At 42.7% G+C, this 16,012-nt stretch overlaps 1 protein-coding gene across 2 annotated transcripts in view; it reads left to right on the plus strand.

Annotated features, from left to right (window-relative positions):
- The window catches only part of nhsl2 (NHS-like 2), a 213,743-nt gene that overhangs the window by 123,154 nt on the left and 74,577 nt on the right, over positions 1–16,012 (plus strand). The gene's annotated exons all lie outside the window — the stretch shown is intronic.

Raw genomic sequence — 16,012 nt, forward strand, 5'->3', positions numbered from 1 at the left:
GTGAATGGTTGTCTGTGTCTATGTGTCAGCCCTGTGATGATCTGCCAACTTGTCCAGGGTGTACCCCACCTCTCGCCCATAGTCAGCTGGGATAGGCTCCAGCTTGCCCGCGACTCTGCACAGGATAAGTGGTTACAGATAATGGATGTGGTGTGAATTAAAGTGTTATTCAGAAGAGACTGCAGACTTGAAACAATTAGGTTAAAAATGGAGTCACGAATGGTACTGTATATCTGTCTTTCAGTGAGTGAATATGCGCAATAGTTTTATGCCTGTTATAAGACCCATTGTTCTTATGCTAATGGTTTGCATATGACACATTTTCCTACAGACTGTAAGTCAAATATTCATTAGTTTTATTTGGAAAACAGCCGATAAATTTGAGCTGATGGTGATAATTGTTCTCTATTTTATGTTACTCAGGTGTATATGGTGTTGTATATTTGCACAACGGACCTAATTACAGTGTCTAACAGTGGTTTTCCTTATAACAGTATGGTATGACACAGGTTTTTCCCCCACAATTTCAGATCTGAAGAAACCTATAAATCAGTACTGTTAGCTTAGAGAGCGTCTACTGCTGCCAATCTCTGTTTCATAAACAGGAAGATAAGCAGGAAGTCCAGTAGACATGCCGAATAATACTGTGTGCCTCAGTTCAATAACATTACAGTTTAGAATGTAGAGAATGCTATATACTCTGTGTGTGTGTGTGTGTGTGTGTGTGTGTGTGTGTGTGTGTGTGTGTAGGTTAAACAGGATATGAGAGGATAAGCATTCTGTCTTGCTCACCCACTCTGTGTGTGTGTGTGTCTGTGTCCCTGGCCCATGGGGTGTAAAGGTGAGCAGCTCTGTCCTGTGCTGTGTCCTCTGCCCCTTCCTTCCCCTGTCTGTAGTGAAAGACTGATTGCTGCCATGTTTATTATGGAAACTCTGGCACTGGCACATTTGAGATTAATTTGTAAGCCCGAATTAACAGACATTTAAGGTTACGCTCCCTTATTTGCATTCATTATAAGAATGTGTTCTGTTAGCAGTTGAAGTGGAATCTCATCTTTATGGCCAAATATTTTAAGGTCAAACTATTAATGATCCTGCTTCCCAAACAACAATATAACATGTGAACATGGGATTATTAATTTGGGACTAATTATCCATAATCTCTGTAGGCCAGATGGTTGCTAGTCCAGAGCTTCCCTCCACTCTAAATGTTTACACACACAGACAGACAGACAGACAGACAGACACCAGTCCACAGACTGGATATTTGGGAAATCATCACTCTAGCAAATGGTGTTTTGATTGACTAGATATCTGTCATTTCCCCCAAAGTTTGGCTTCTTAATTATTATTTTTTTGTTAATGATCATAAACCTTTAAAAATTAATATCCCTTTTTTTGTAACACTTAAAGAAAATTGATGTGTCAGAATATATTGAATTTCTCTCTTTGTTCCCATCTCAGAGTCATTTATATCTCATTATCTCTAGCCACTTTATCGCAGGCGAGCTGGAGCCTATCCCAGCTGATTACAGGTGAAAGGTGGGGTACACCCTGGACAAGTCGCCAGGTCATCACAGGGCTGACACATAGACACAAACAACCATTCACACTCACATTCACACCTACGCTCAATTTAGAGTCACCAGTTAACCTAACCTGCATGTCTTTGGACTGTGGGGGAAACCGGAGCACCCGGAGGAAACCCACACGGACACGGGGAGAACATGCAAACTCCACACAGAAAGGCCCTCGCCGGCCACGGGGCTTGAACCCGGACCTTCTTGCTGTGAGGCGACAGCGCTAACCACTACACCACCGTGCTGCCCATATATATATATATATATATATATATATATATATAAAATGTATGGTGCTTGAAAGTTTGTGAACCCTTTAGAATTTTCTCTATTTCTGCATAAATATGACCTAAAACATCAGATTTTCACACAAGTCCTAAAAGTAGATAAAGAGAACCCAGTTAAACAAATGAGACAAAATATTATACTTGGTCATTTATTTATTGAGGAAAATGATCCAATATTACATATCTGTGAGTGGCAAAAGTATGTGAACCTTTGCTTTCAGTATCTGGTGTGACCCCCTTGTGCAGCAATAACTGCAACTAAACGTTTCCGGTAACTGTTGATCAGTCCTGCACACAGGCTTGGAGGAATTTTATCCCATTCCTCCGTACAGAACAGCTTCAACTCTGGGATGTTGTTGGGTTTCCTCACATGAACTGCTCGCTTCACGTCCTTCCACAACATTTCGATTGGATTAAGGTCAGGACTTTGACTTGGCCATTCCAAAACATTAACTTTATTCTTCTTTAACCATTCTTTGGTAGAACGACTTGTGTGCTTAGGGTCATTGTCTTGTTGCATGATCCACCTTTTCTTGAGATTCGGTTCATGGACAGATGTCCTGACATTTTCCTTTAGAATTCGCTGGTATAATTCAGAATTCATTGTTCCATCAATAATGGCAAGCCGTCCTGGCCCAGATGCAGCAAAACAGGCCCAAACCAAGATACTACCACCACCATGTTTCACAGATGGGATAAGGCTCTAATGCTGGAATGCAGTGTTTTCCTTTCTCCAAACATAACGCTTCTCATTTAAACCAAAAAGTTCTATTTTGGTCTCATCCGTCCACAAAACATTTTTCCAATAGCCTTCTGGCTTGTCCACGTGATCTTTAGCAAACTGCAGACGAGCAGCAATGTTCTTTTTGGAGAGCAGTGGCTTTCTCCTTGCAACCCTGCCATGCACACCATTGTTGTTCAGTGTTCTCCTGATGGTGGACTCATGAGCATTAACATTAGCCAATGTGAGAGAGACCTTCAGTTGCTTAGAAGTTACCCTGGGGTCCTTTGTGACCTCGCCGACTATTGCATGCCTTGCTCTTGGAGTGATCTTTGTTGGTCGACCACTCCTGGGGAGGGTAACAATGGTCTTGAATTTCCTCCATTTGTACACAATCTGTCTGACTGTGGATTGATGGAGTCCAAACTCTTTAGAGATGGTTTTGTAACCTTTTCCAGCCTGATGAGCATCAACAACACTTTTTCTGAGGTCCTCAGAAATCTCCTTTGTTCGTGCCATGATACACTTCGACAAACATGTGTTGTGAAGATCAGACTTTGATAGATCTCATCTCATCTCATTATCTCTAGCCGCTTTATCCTTCTACAGGGTCGCAGGCGAGCTGGAGCCTATCCCAGCTGACTACGGGCGAAAGGCGGGGTACACCCTGGACAAGTCGCCAGGTCAAGACCCCCCTTAGGGCTCGAAAAAAAATTTAAATTACAAGTTAAAATGGTTGTCTCTCATGCAATCTCATGCAAACATTTATAATATTAATAGTTATTTGATTTGCATATTTACATCAAATGTTTAATACATTTCATCAATTCATCTGAAATAACAATATTTCAAGTACAAGGCTTGATATTTCAAAACATCTAGCAACTACTAATTTAAATGTTGAAACAACCATTTTTAATATGCTTTTGCTGTGATACCTTTTTTACAACATATACACAGCTTGTATGTGAAGATTCTCAATCATCCAGGTCATAGTAAACTGTGGGTGGTAGAAATGGGCAACTGGACTTGCTTGAAAATTCTTGAAAACGTTTCACCTCTCATCCAAAAGGCTTCCTCAGTTCTGTCTGACTAATAGGGAGTATCAGATATTTATCCTCTCCTGGATCAGAATCAGAATCAGAATTTTGATGACCACAGAATTATATACACAGCTTGAGTTAAAATAAGGGGCCACATGTTTTGATGTCCTCAGAAACTCCTGGATTTTAGCAAATAACAAGATTCAGCTTTTTCCATATACAAAAATATCTATATTTTATAATCCATTACTGACTACAAATGAGTTTTCAACCTAACAACCACATTAGAAAAGATGATAAAAAAGCTAACAAACTTATTTCAAGACCTACCTTAGTTTTATTTAATAATTGAAAGGTAATCAAATGTAAAAAAAAAAAAACATGTTCATAAAAGCAGATACTTGTGATGAATAATTTTAATTCTAGAAGAAAGCACATTGCATTTGCACATCACACAATATCAGATGACAATTTAAATCACCAATAAATGTTTTCAATTCACTTATTACTACATAGCACAGGGCGGCACGGTGGTGTAGTGGTTAGCGCTGTCGTCTCACAGCAAGAGGGTCCGGGTTTGATCCCTGTGGCCAGCGAGGGCCTTTCTGTGCAGAGTTTGCATGTTCTCCCCGTGTCCGCGTGGGTTTCCTCCGGGTGCTCCGGTTTCCCCCACAGTCCAAAGACATGCAGGTTAGGCTAACTGGTGACTCTAAATTGAGCGTAGGTGTGAATGTGAGTGTGAATGGTTGTCTGTGTCTATGTGTCAGCCCTGTGATGACCTGGCGACTTGTCCAGGGTGTACCTCGCCTTTCGCCTGTAGTCAGTTGGGATAGGCTCCAGCTTGCCTGCGACCCTGTGGAACAGGATAAAGCAGCTAGAGATAATGAGATGAGATGAGACTACCTAGCACAAAAATCAGAAAAGTGCATGGCCAATACCATTAATATCAAAATTCTTTCCTTAGGAGCAATACTTGCAGAAAACACCTGGGCCAAAATTAACCATGACTTTGCATTTTTACCATGAAATTCCCATTTTTACTCCATGTAAAGACTTGAATCATTATAGAAAAATTGGGCATAATGTCCCCTTACACCGGCCTAACCTGGCCGGCCTAGGGGGCATGTGCCCAGTTTCATACCCACCCTTCCTGAATCATTATTAAACTTGCATCAAATACACTACAAATGTAAATGGTACAAGTTTAACAATGTGACAATGTTCCTAATTTCACAAATCAATTTGTTTGAATGGTATATAACATAAGAGTTAATATTATGTTTATCAGATATCAATATCATCATCATGTTTTATGATGAAATAATTAATTACTGTGAGTCTATGTACAAACTGATCCTAGAAATATGGTATGGGCCCAAGGTCCCTTGTAGAGAAACGAATCATGACAAAAAATTCAAGTTAATGATCATAAGTGAAAAAAAATTGGGCATAATGTCCCCTTACGCCAGCCTAACCTGGCCGGTCTAGGGGGCATGTGCCCAGCTTCATACCCCCTTCCCTCAATCATTATTAAACTTGCATCATATACACTACCTATCAAAGTTGAATGTATGTGGTACAAGTTTAACAATGTCCCTTATTTCACAAATCAATTCAATAACGATACAGTCTGACATTAATAAATAAACTTTAAGTTACTGTACCTGGTTTGATTGGACAGTCTTCTTGTTTTTCAAGTGATTAGTCTTATTGACGTGACTTTTAAGTCCCTTCTTCCCGCTGGAGCTGTACTTGATAGTCTTTGAACAGCAGTCACAATACGCAACTCCCGGGACGTCCGGTTTTCTCAGCCATATTCCCATTTGTCACCGTTTTTGTCAGACTCGCTTAACCATTCCCATCTCCATTTATTTCTAGACGTCTTTTCTAATTCTTTCATATTGGAGCCTTCCGATAAAAACTTCATTTTGACATATTTTGATCAGCAACCAGAGGCAAAGCACGTGGATCTGTCGCAAGGGAGGGAAGCGAAATAAGGCTTATTATAAAAGCTGAAGTTTCATTGGACAGCAGTTAACAGTGAGCCAATCAAAAGCACCGTTCTAACTCACACCAAAAGAAACGGCGACTCATGGGAATAGCTGTGTTGATTTGGTCGAACAACGTGCTACATGCGTGAAACATGATATCACACATGTATAACACCGTGAAACAACGGGCTAGTCAGGACCGCTTGTTGGTAAGCGGCGTATAAATTGAATGAGGTTTGTGGCAAAGACGAGATGAAAAGATTTGCCTCATGCAGAGACTGTACCACGGTAACCCGGTAATACGCCGAGAGTGAGACAGTGAGAGGGCCACCCCTATATCCCCCCCCGAAAATCTCAACGGATTCACACGATTTGGAAAAATGACTTTTTCAGAACTGAAAAAAACAGAGGTTCCGGCACTGGCCAGAAAACTTGCACCCATGCTTGTGTGAAAATATGATGTTTTAGGTCATATTTATGCAGAAATATAGAAAATTCTAAAGGGTTCACAAACTTTCAAGCACCACTGTGTGTATATATATATATATATATATATATATATATATATATATATATCAGTCATGTTAATATACCCCTTCATTCATTGTCAGTAACTGTATTATCATGGTCAGGGTTGCAGTGGGTCCCAACCTTTCCTGGGAACTGTGGATACGACACATTCACATTCATTCACACTTGCGGCAATTGCTAGGTTTCACGTGATGTCGCATCTGCCTCATTAGTTATTCAAAACTTTAGCTGGTGGTCTACCAAAGCTCAGTTGACAAAGCGCTTGTACGGAGAAGGTGCATTGCTCGCATTAAAAATGCCTTACGCTTGCGTTGTTTTAGGTTGTTCAAATCGATCAAACCATGAAACTGATAAAAGTTTCTTCAGGGTTCCCTGTGAACTAATAATAAAGGGTGAACAAACACAGGATTTCACAAAAAGACGTCGAGAAAGGTGGCTTTCAAACCTCTCACTGAAATCGAAGGGAGCTGAGTCGAAGCATGCTCGAGTTTGCAGTGATCACTTGGTGAAAGGTTTGTATCCCTCTCAGCTATGGCGTTAGTGTTCTCCAAGTACTTTTCTTGCTATGTGTCATTATTTTACAGTACTTTTTTTAGTCATGAAGCGCTAAAGTCCCCAGCTGTTTCTTTCTTTACTCCTCACAAAGTCCATATGCATGAAGGTCGCGACAAAATTCTTCCCCAGCCATACAGTTACAATGGGCCATGATCACTTCTCCGTCTTGTTTAACTAAGATCCAGGTCTTTAAAGGGGTTTCTGATGATCTTTGTGAATGATTTACCGGAGAGATAAGAGCCAACACAAGTGAGAATCAAGCGAACTATTGTTTGTTTACACTTCAACTTGCAGCGCTTTGTTGTAAAGATGTGAACGAAAAACTTAAAAAAAAACATACTTACACAGGCAAAAACAATCCAGGATTCATTCGGCAGTGACTTGATAGCGAGGTCCTTTACCCAGCCACATACAAAAAAAGTTGTAAGCCTCCATACTCTTCCACGCTTTCATCTGTTTTGTGGTGTAGAAGGACGTCTGCAACACCAGATAGTTCGAGATGTCGGGGAACTCGACTGAAAGGTAGTTTTCGAGATCGTATCACAAATCCTTCTTTCCCAGACTGTAGGGGTCGATTCCATTGCGCATAGCAATCTTCTGAATATATCTAAAGCGAGCAGTGGCTTCTACCGGTAGTTTACGAGCATACTCTGATAAGTTATTGCTAGTTGTTTGCACTACAGCAGCCATTTAGACCACCAGCTATTTCACTTCCGGTAAAACTGCTAAGGAAAGTCATGTGACTGAAACCCAGCAATTGAGCACAGCTCATCCACCTACTGCCATGATTTGGGGATGAGGGAGGAAACCTGAGAAAGGGGAGGAAACTCATGTGGACACGTGGAGATTATGTGATGCAGTGACCCTGAGCTCAGGTTTGTGCAACCATGGTGCCATGTAAAATCATTGTGTGTGTTTATATACTACTGAGGACCAATTGTCCCCATAAGGATAGTAAAATGTGACAATTGTGACCTTGTGGAGACATTTGGATGGTCCCTGAAAGGAAAGTGTCATTCTTGTGGCTGTTGTTAAATTAAAAAGCAACAGCAAATGGGTGGTGTAGTGGTTAGCACTGTTGACTCAGAGCAAGAAGGTTCCTGGTTCGCCAACCTTGGCCTTTCTGTGTGGATTTTACATGTTGTGTCTGTGTGGATTTGCTCTGGTTTCCCCCAGAGTTCAAAGACATGCAGGTTCGGTAAAATACCCAGCCACTGGGGTTGTACAAGACATTGCGCACTTAGTGCCTGGATAGATTGGTGAGGGTTGGGTCAGAAAGGGCGTCTGGTGTAAAAACATGGGTCAAAAGGGATTGAAAATCAATTGGGGCTTTTCCATGTGTTCTTCCCCTGTCACTATGTGACCATTAAATTAAAGAGTCAAAAATCTTCCTTTTCATTACTAAGGTTAAGGGTTAGGCTTCGGTGCAGGCATAGCATTAATTAACTGCATTAATAATTATGGCAGTGGAACGTCTTCAAAAGGGCGATATTGAGACAGTGAGATGTGTACGTGTGTGTGTGAAAGACAGAGAGTAATTAATGGACACTCTCAGTAAGGCTGTAGTCATTGGAGTGTATTCTGTGCTGATTGATGCTGCAGTTGATGTTGTATGTAACCTGCAAAGGGCAGCTCTGATTACGACCTGCGAGTGTATGAGAAACAGAATGACTCGAACTGGATGAGATTAATAAGTAACTGAATTGACTCTAGACAAAATCTTGACTCAAAAAATCCGAACCAGGCTTCAACATTATGGTCAGATGCAGGGAATCAGTGCACCAATACTGAGTACTGATACAGAGCCGATATTATCGTGAGACGCTGGATGAGTATGAATTCAGATTTGACATATTCTTTATGTGATATTTAAATAATATTGGCTGGCGTTCAGTGGTATATCAGATATATTCCATTCAGCTTGCATGATACTGAACAAGTCAAAGATGAGTAGCTGAATGGAATATATCTGATACACCATGAAAAAAAGACAGCCGTTATTATTATTATTATTATACATGGGCGGCACGGTGGTGTAGTGGTTAGCGCTGTCGCCTCACAGCAAGAAGGTCCTGGGTTCGAGCCTTGGGGCCGGCGAGGGCCTTTCTGTGTGGAGTTTGCATGTTCTCCCCGTGTCCGCGTGGGTTTACTCCGGGTGCTCCGGTTTCCCCCACAGTCCAAAGACATGCAGGTTAGGTTAACTGGTGACTCTAAATTGACTGTAGGTGTGAATGTGAGTGTGAATGGTTGTCTGTGTCTATGTGTCAGCCCTGTGATGACCTGGCGACTTGTCCAGGGTGTACCCCGCCTTTCGCCCGTAGTCAGCTGGGATAGGCTCCAGCTTGCCTGCGACCCTGTAGAAGGATAAAGCGGCTAGAGATAATGAGATGAGATTATTATACATTCCTTTCGGGTGTTCAACGCGTCTTTCTCTTTCAAAATTTTCTCAAAATCTTCTGTATTTAATGAAGCAAACCTGGCGGCCATGTTTATTTACAAATTGCCACAGTCGCTCCGCAAGCGTGGAAGTTTTACGTTTCCGAAGTGTGACGTCATGTTGTCTTGACAACCATGCAATATCATAAACCATATTCAACACTCATTCTCTGTAAACATACATCTTCCAGTGCTGCCCTCTGGACATATCCTCAATGATGTTCCTGGAATCATTGGGTGTTTCAGGTCTTTCAACATCATACACCCTCCTCCAGGTGACCCAGCCAGGGCTGATCAGACCCCAGCTTGTGTCCAGGTGGCTAGCTACTGGCTCCATGGCTCTCCTCTTTTGAGTCACAGCCATCTTAAGGCTCTCTCTGCTGCGTTGGTAATACTGCACATGGCTCTCCTTTTCCTCTCTCCTATGATGCCCAGATTGCTAAAAGCTCTGACTAGGGAACAAGCTGCAAATCCTCTGCACCCTACTTCCACTGGGAGACACCTTGCTGTCCATCCAGCCTGCTGACAGGTGTTAACCAGCTCCGCGTACTTTGAGAACTTCCTTTCGAAAGCTTCTTCCAAGCGATCTTCCCATGGAACAGTCAGGTCCAGCATCACAGCTCACTTGGTTGACTCAGACACTAGGACATTGTCTGGTCGCATGGTGGTGGCTGGGGAACTTCAGCTGTCGTCCAATGTCAACCAACAGCTGCCAGTCCCATGCCGAGGTAAGGATGCCTGCCAGCGCTGTTCTTTTGGTAGGATTCGGCCGCTCTCCCACTCTGACAAAGGCGATGGTCTTCTTGGAGGGTTTGCACCCCTTGGCCAAATCAAGTCCTGTACTGATGGCTTCAACGATGGACTTCAGGACCTGATCATGCCTCCATCGGTACCGTCCCTCTCCAAGTGCCTTTTTGCAGCAACTGAGGATGTGTTCCAGGGTTCCTCACTTGAGCATGCTGGTGACTCTGCAATGCCCCATGTGTGCGGGTTTGCTGGACTTGGGAGGACATCGTACACCACCTGGATGAGAAATTGGGTAGAGTGACGTAATACACGTAGGATAAGCAATATGCTAACAATATTGCATGCTATCAAACCAAATGAATGAAACCCGCTAGAAGGGAATAGAACACGTGTTTTTATTCCATCAACAGTGTCCTGTGTGTATAATAATAACAGACATGACAGAAGTCCTTATGTGAACCCAAGACACACTGTAATAAAGCATGCTGCCATGAAACTCATGGCATTTTTCAGAACTGAGAAAGAGATGCTTAGGGATAATTCTACTAAAAGGATGTCAGTGTGGATTATTATTGCGTATCGGCTGATGTCTTTGTTGTACTGCAAAATAAAAATGATTTCGGATCATAAATATACATATCGGACGCCTTTTCTTTGTAGTGCTAATGTGAAGCATTGACGATGCATGCTTTTAATAGGTGCATTGCTATGTGCATGTGTGTGTGTGTGTGATGTTTACCAGACAGCTGGATGTGATGAATTGATAATGCAGAGTGGTGCTGTGGTTCAGAATGCTAAGCTTCAGGCTGCAGTAAAGGGAGGGACCTGCTCTCTCTTCACTGCAGTGTGTGTTGGTGTATTGGCAGCCTATAACCTTTAGCCTGGAGTCATAACAGGCTTCCAGCTCCATTTATTATCCCTCATTACTTATCAGGCTTTTCTTTGTCCCGTCCTAAACACTGTGCTTTCATTAAAAATGCCCACTTAGCATGTATAGCTAGACTCATGAGTGTTGGGTTTATGATTGTGTGTGTGTGTGTTTGTAGTCAGTGATTGCAGAACACCATCACTGCCATTGCCATCCAGCACTCGTCTATGTGGCAGCCCCTCCCTTCTTCCTGTCTTCCTTTCCAGTCCCTGTCCGTCCATTACCTTTCGTCTATCCTGTTCATCCAAATTCCCCTTTTCTCACCGCTCTCAGTATTCTGTTGCAGCTCTTCAGCTTCTCTGATATTCGTTTTACATCCTCTCTCTTTCTCTGCTTTCTCTCAGCCTCCTTTCCGTCTAGCTCTTTCTACCTCTCCTCTCTGCTGCATCTCTTCACAACTGAATTCTTTCTATCTTCACTTCCTTCCATCCTTCTCTCTCTCTCTCTCTCTCTCTCTCTCTCTCTCTCTCTCCAGCTGCAGTAGCTCCTCCTCTCCTTGAGAAGCACTCAGTAGTGATAAAACAGCCCCCTCCTTCTTTTCCCTCTCACACTCTGTCTGTGTGTTTCACACACCCCTTATACCCTTCTCGGTATTCGGCTCACCTCTACTTCCTCCCCATCCTTCCCTTTTTCTCTGTCTCTCTCTCTTTTCCGTACAGACCTGTTCCATACATCAAGCCCTCCCGGGCTCTCAGTGAAGTGAATGCACAGCTCTCTTACTGGCTGGAATCTGTGAGAGATGTGACTACTTGCTCTCTGTCTGTCTGTCTGTCTCTCTCTCTCTCTCTCAGGCACACACTCACACACTTGCATGCACTCGCGTTCACACAAACAAATACACTCCAGATTGCAGATCGCTCCGCTTCGAACGTGCACACACGGAGCAGCTACCTCTCTCCGTCTCACTCACACGCAAACACACGCACACACACACATACTGTCTGTCAGTCTCTGTCAGTTCGCTGGGGTGTGAGCTTGGGATGAGGTGATGTTTTGGGACAGGAAACACGGGACCATGGGCAATTCCCAACGCCGGGCCAAAGGGAGACACAAAATTAAGGGGGCAACAGGTACAGTGCACACACACACACACACACACACTTGTTTTGCACAAGTAATATCATCCATATGCAAGCATATCCATACATGTGAACATTGATATGTTTACATGAATTCATTTTGTTTCATCTCATTTTATGTCTGCTCAGTTTAATAATCTTATCACTGATGTCAGTCTTGGGAAAGTGTGTGTGTGTGTGTGTGTGTGTGAGAGAGAGAGATGCTGTGTGATGATATCAGAGGTTAATGTCAGTGGCAGGTAACATGTGACTACGTAACACTGTGTGTGTGTGTGTGTGGGTGTGTGTGTGGGTGTGTGTATGCACGCACACACACGTGTGTGATGATATCAGAGGTTAGTGTCAGTGCCAGGTTGTGCATTGCTACATAATCCTGTGATTGTTCAGTTATGTATGAGCTCAACTCATATATATATATATATATATATATATATATATATATATATATATATATATATATATACACACACACACACACCTATCAGCTTATGTATCCTCGACATATGATGTTCTGCTGTTCTGCCACTAATCCGCACTGTGTGTGAATCCCTCACTAAGAAGCTTGTTTATGTCGATGACTGGCCCTAGTACCTGATGTGTGTGTGTGTGTGTGGTCAGACAGTATTGTGTTCCTGTGGCCCAGTGTGTCAGTGTGCAGCTTGTGTTAGCACAGAGTGTGTATTGTCTGATGTGTGCAGCTCTGTGTCCCTGTGCTGGGCCATGCGCATCAGATCACATCAGAATCTCACCCTCTGCTTAACCTTATGCACCTTGGAAAAATGACAGTAGCAAGCTTGAGTAGTGTGTGTGTGTGTGTGTGTGTGTGTGTGTCTGCGTGCGCGTGTGTGTTTTCACTGGAGTGATTGGTTTGATTAGAAATACAGCAAGAGATTGCTGTGCACACACTTTTCTCATGTGTACGCCACTTTTTCATTCATGTTTTTTCTCTCACCCATTACATCATTCTACCAGAGAGAGAGAGAGAGAGAGAGAGAGAGCATTAGTTGTCATGGAGACAGATAGGTGGTAAAGCTAGTCATTTGAAAGCTTGTTCACTTGTCAATGTGTGTGTGTGTGTGTGTAATTACTCTGTTCAGATTGATCCCATATTTAAGCCTAAAAATTCTTTAAAAAAAAGTAGCCATTTTATTTGGAAAAATCTACAATAAAGGTGTGCTCTGTAGGTATGTAGCTACAGCCTGTAGCACGACTGTTGCTGTGCAAATGTCAGCTCCTCTACCCCATCCATCAGTGGAACCACCACAGGACCAGCCATGATTTAGTGGCGGTCTGATCTAAGCACTGACACCCACATGGCCGTGGCATGGAAGACCGGATCACGTGGTTTAGAGTGGATCAGGCTCAGCAGTGTTGTTGGCAAGTTTAAGTCACCTCAATGTCACAAACAGCTGTGCTTTATACTGGTCACTGAGTAAAGGACAAGAGGACATCCACAGTATGGACCATCAAGGTAGCAGAGTCTGATAAAGCGGCACGGTGGTGTAGTGGTTAGCACGGTCGTCTCACACCAAGAAGGTTCTGGGTTCGAACCCAGTGGCCGGTGAGGGCCTTTCTGTGTGGAGTTTGCATGTTCTCCCCGTGTCTACATGGGTTTCCTCGAGGTGCTCCAAAGACATGCGGTTAGGTTAATATGAGATGGCCTTGGGTTGAGGTGCCCTTGAGTGAGGCACCTAACTCCCAACTGCTCCTTGGGTGCTGTTAGCATGGCTGCCCACTGCTCTGGGTGCATGTGTGTGTTCACTGCTTCAGATGGGTTAAATGCAGAGAGGAAATTTTGCAAGTGTGTGATGAATAAAGTTGTGCTTTCTTCTTTTTTTCTTTTCTTTAAAAACGAAACCCAAAGCCCAACTTTCTTCTGGCCGACAAACAGTATCAGCGTGGAATGATGATGATACTCTCATCTGAATGTGACTTGCAGAGCACAAGCACAATATCAGCCTTGGTGAGAACACATCTCTAATATAGAGATTACAGTAGGGCCAAAAAATGTAAATACTGTACAAGCTTTGGTTACATTTGTGCTACTTTTGGCTCAGATTTCAAATTATGTAAAATCTTTAAATGTGGCTGTGTAATTATATGTATGATGTTAGACGGCTGCTCAAAGATATAAAGTTTATCTTCGAGTGGTGAATATATATATATATATATATCACAAGTGAGTGGCATAAATGAGTGATATATTTTTCAACAGGAGAAGATAAACTTCAGATCTTGTTACCGCTGTGTAATGTTCTTTATATTATATGGACACATCCACACACAAAAAAACACAAGTTAATCAAAACCTATGCTATGCTATGCTATGAATGACATCATCATAGCAAAATATCAGGAATTATTATACATACAGGATACTTTTTCCATGGAATAAAAACATGTGTGGGCGGCACGGTGGTGTAGTGGTTAGCGCTGTTGCCTCACAGCAAGAAGGTCCGGGTTCGAGCCCCGTGGCCGGCGAGGGCCTTTCTGCGCGGAGTTTGCATGTTCTCCCCGTGTCCGCGTGGGTTTCCTCCGGGTGCTCCGGTTTCCCCCACAGTCCAAAGACATGCAGGTTAGGTTAACTGGTGACTCTAAATTGAGCGTAGGTGTGAATGTGAGTGTGAATGGTTGTCTGTGTCTATGTGTCAACCCTGTGATGACCTGGCGACTTGTCCAGGGTGTACCCCGCCTTTCGCCCGTAGTCAGCTGGGATAGGCTCCAGCTTGCCTGCGACCCTGTAGAACAGGATAAAGCGGCTAGAGATAATGGATGGATGAATTACATTCGATCAGAATCAGCATTCAATATTTGTAAGTTACACCCCTGTTCTTAAAGGGGAACTGAAGTCATTTTTAAACTTGCTTTATTTCTTAATTAACGTGTTATTCGATTACGTTTTCGGTTTTAGTAACCTTATATCGTGACTCGTATTGGCAACTAATTGCAATTAAATATTATACTTATTGGCCTATTTGGTTTTTAGCCGAGTTGAATTTAGTTCGTTTGGTCCACGGCAGGCGTCACTTATCCGTGCGATCTTCACGAGACTTGTGCGAGACTTCGAAACATGAAGTGTCAGCCAGGTGTCAGTGCCGCCATTTTGAAAACTGTTTTCCAAATGAAGTATTGCACAAAAACGAGTTTAAATGACGATTACTGCCGACTTTTTTCAAACTTTCCTGATTGCTATCAAAACAAACAAAACTTCCGGCTTGATTATGTCAGCATTCGAAGGAGAGCGCGCGAGTCTTTTGACAACGTTGGCAGATGTTGGTCGCTTTGATTTCTGCTGTACGTTTTACTTCCATCCTACAATGTCTCGCACAGGTCTCAACGAATCTCGTTTACGGCTATTGCTTTGACATATGGACTGATATATTACAGAGCATATTTCAAACACTCATAACTTGCTCTAGCAGTGACAAAATAGCTATCAAGAATGCATTCCTATATTTAATAAAATGAGAAATAGAATTTTGATAATAAAAAATTTGCCTTCAGTTCTCCTTTAACTTTTTGTAAAATCTATAATTGTTCCTTCGAATGTGTATGTATTATAATAATAATAATAATAATAATAATAATAATAATAATAACTGGCTGGCTGGCTTTTTTCATGGTATATCAGATATATTCCATTCAGCTACTCATCTTCGACTTGTTCAATATCATGATATCTGAATGGAATATATCTGAAATACCACTCAACGCCAGCCAATATTATTTAAATATACTTGTCATTATCAGAACTAGCCTGTATGCAGACATCCCAAGTCTCCCGGAAGTTCCGGGAGACTCCCACATATTGGTAGCGGCTCCGTGATGCCCCCAAATTACATACAATCTCACGGAATCTAGAGCAAGCGAGCAAGCTTCATCCCGAACCGACCAGATGCAAACTTGTGTACGTCACAATAACAGGGCCATGCAGCCTGTGGTGTGGTGGCACACTATAGAGGAGAGTAGAGTGCGGTTTGGTATGCGGCCAATTTCACAATGCGTATTTCCCGGTTTCAGAAAAAAAAACAACAACCAAGTGTATGCGCGTGCCCTCTTGTGGTTCATATGTGTGTGCACGCACTTGCAATGTGGCGGCGATGGCGCGTGAGGC

Source organism: Neoarius graeffei, chromosome 1 (assembly GCF_027579695.1).
Source record: "Neoarius graeffei isolate fNeoGra1 chromosome 1, fNeoGra1.pri, whole genome shotgun sequence".
Lineage (NCBI taxonomy): Eukaryota > Metazoa > Chordata > Actinopteri > Siluriformes > Ariidae > Neoarius > Neoarius graeffei.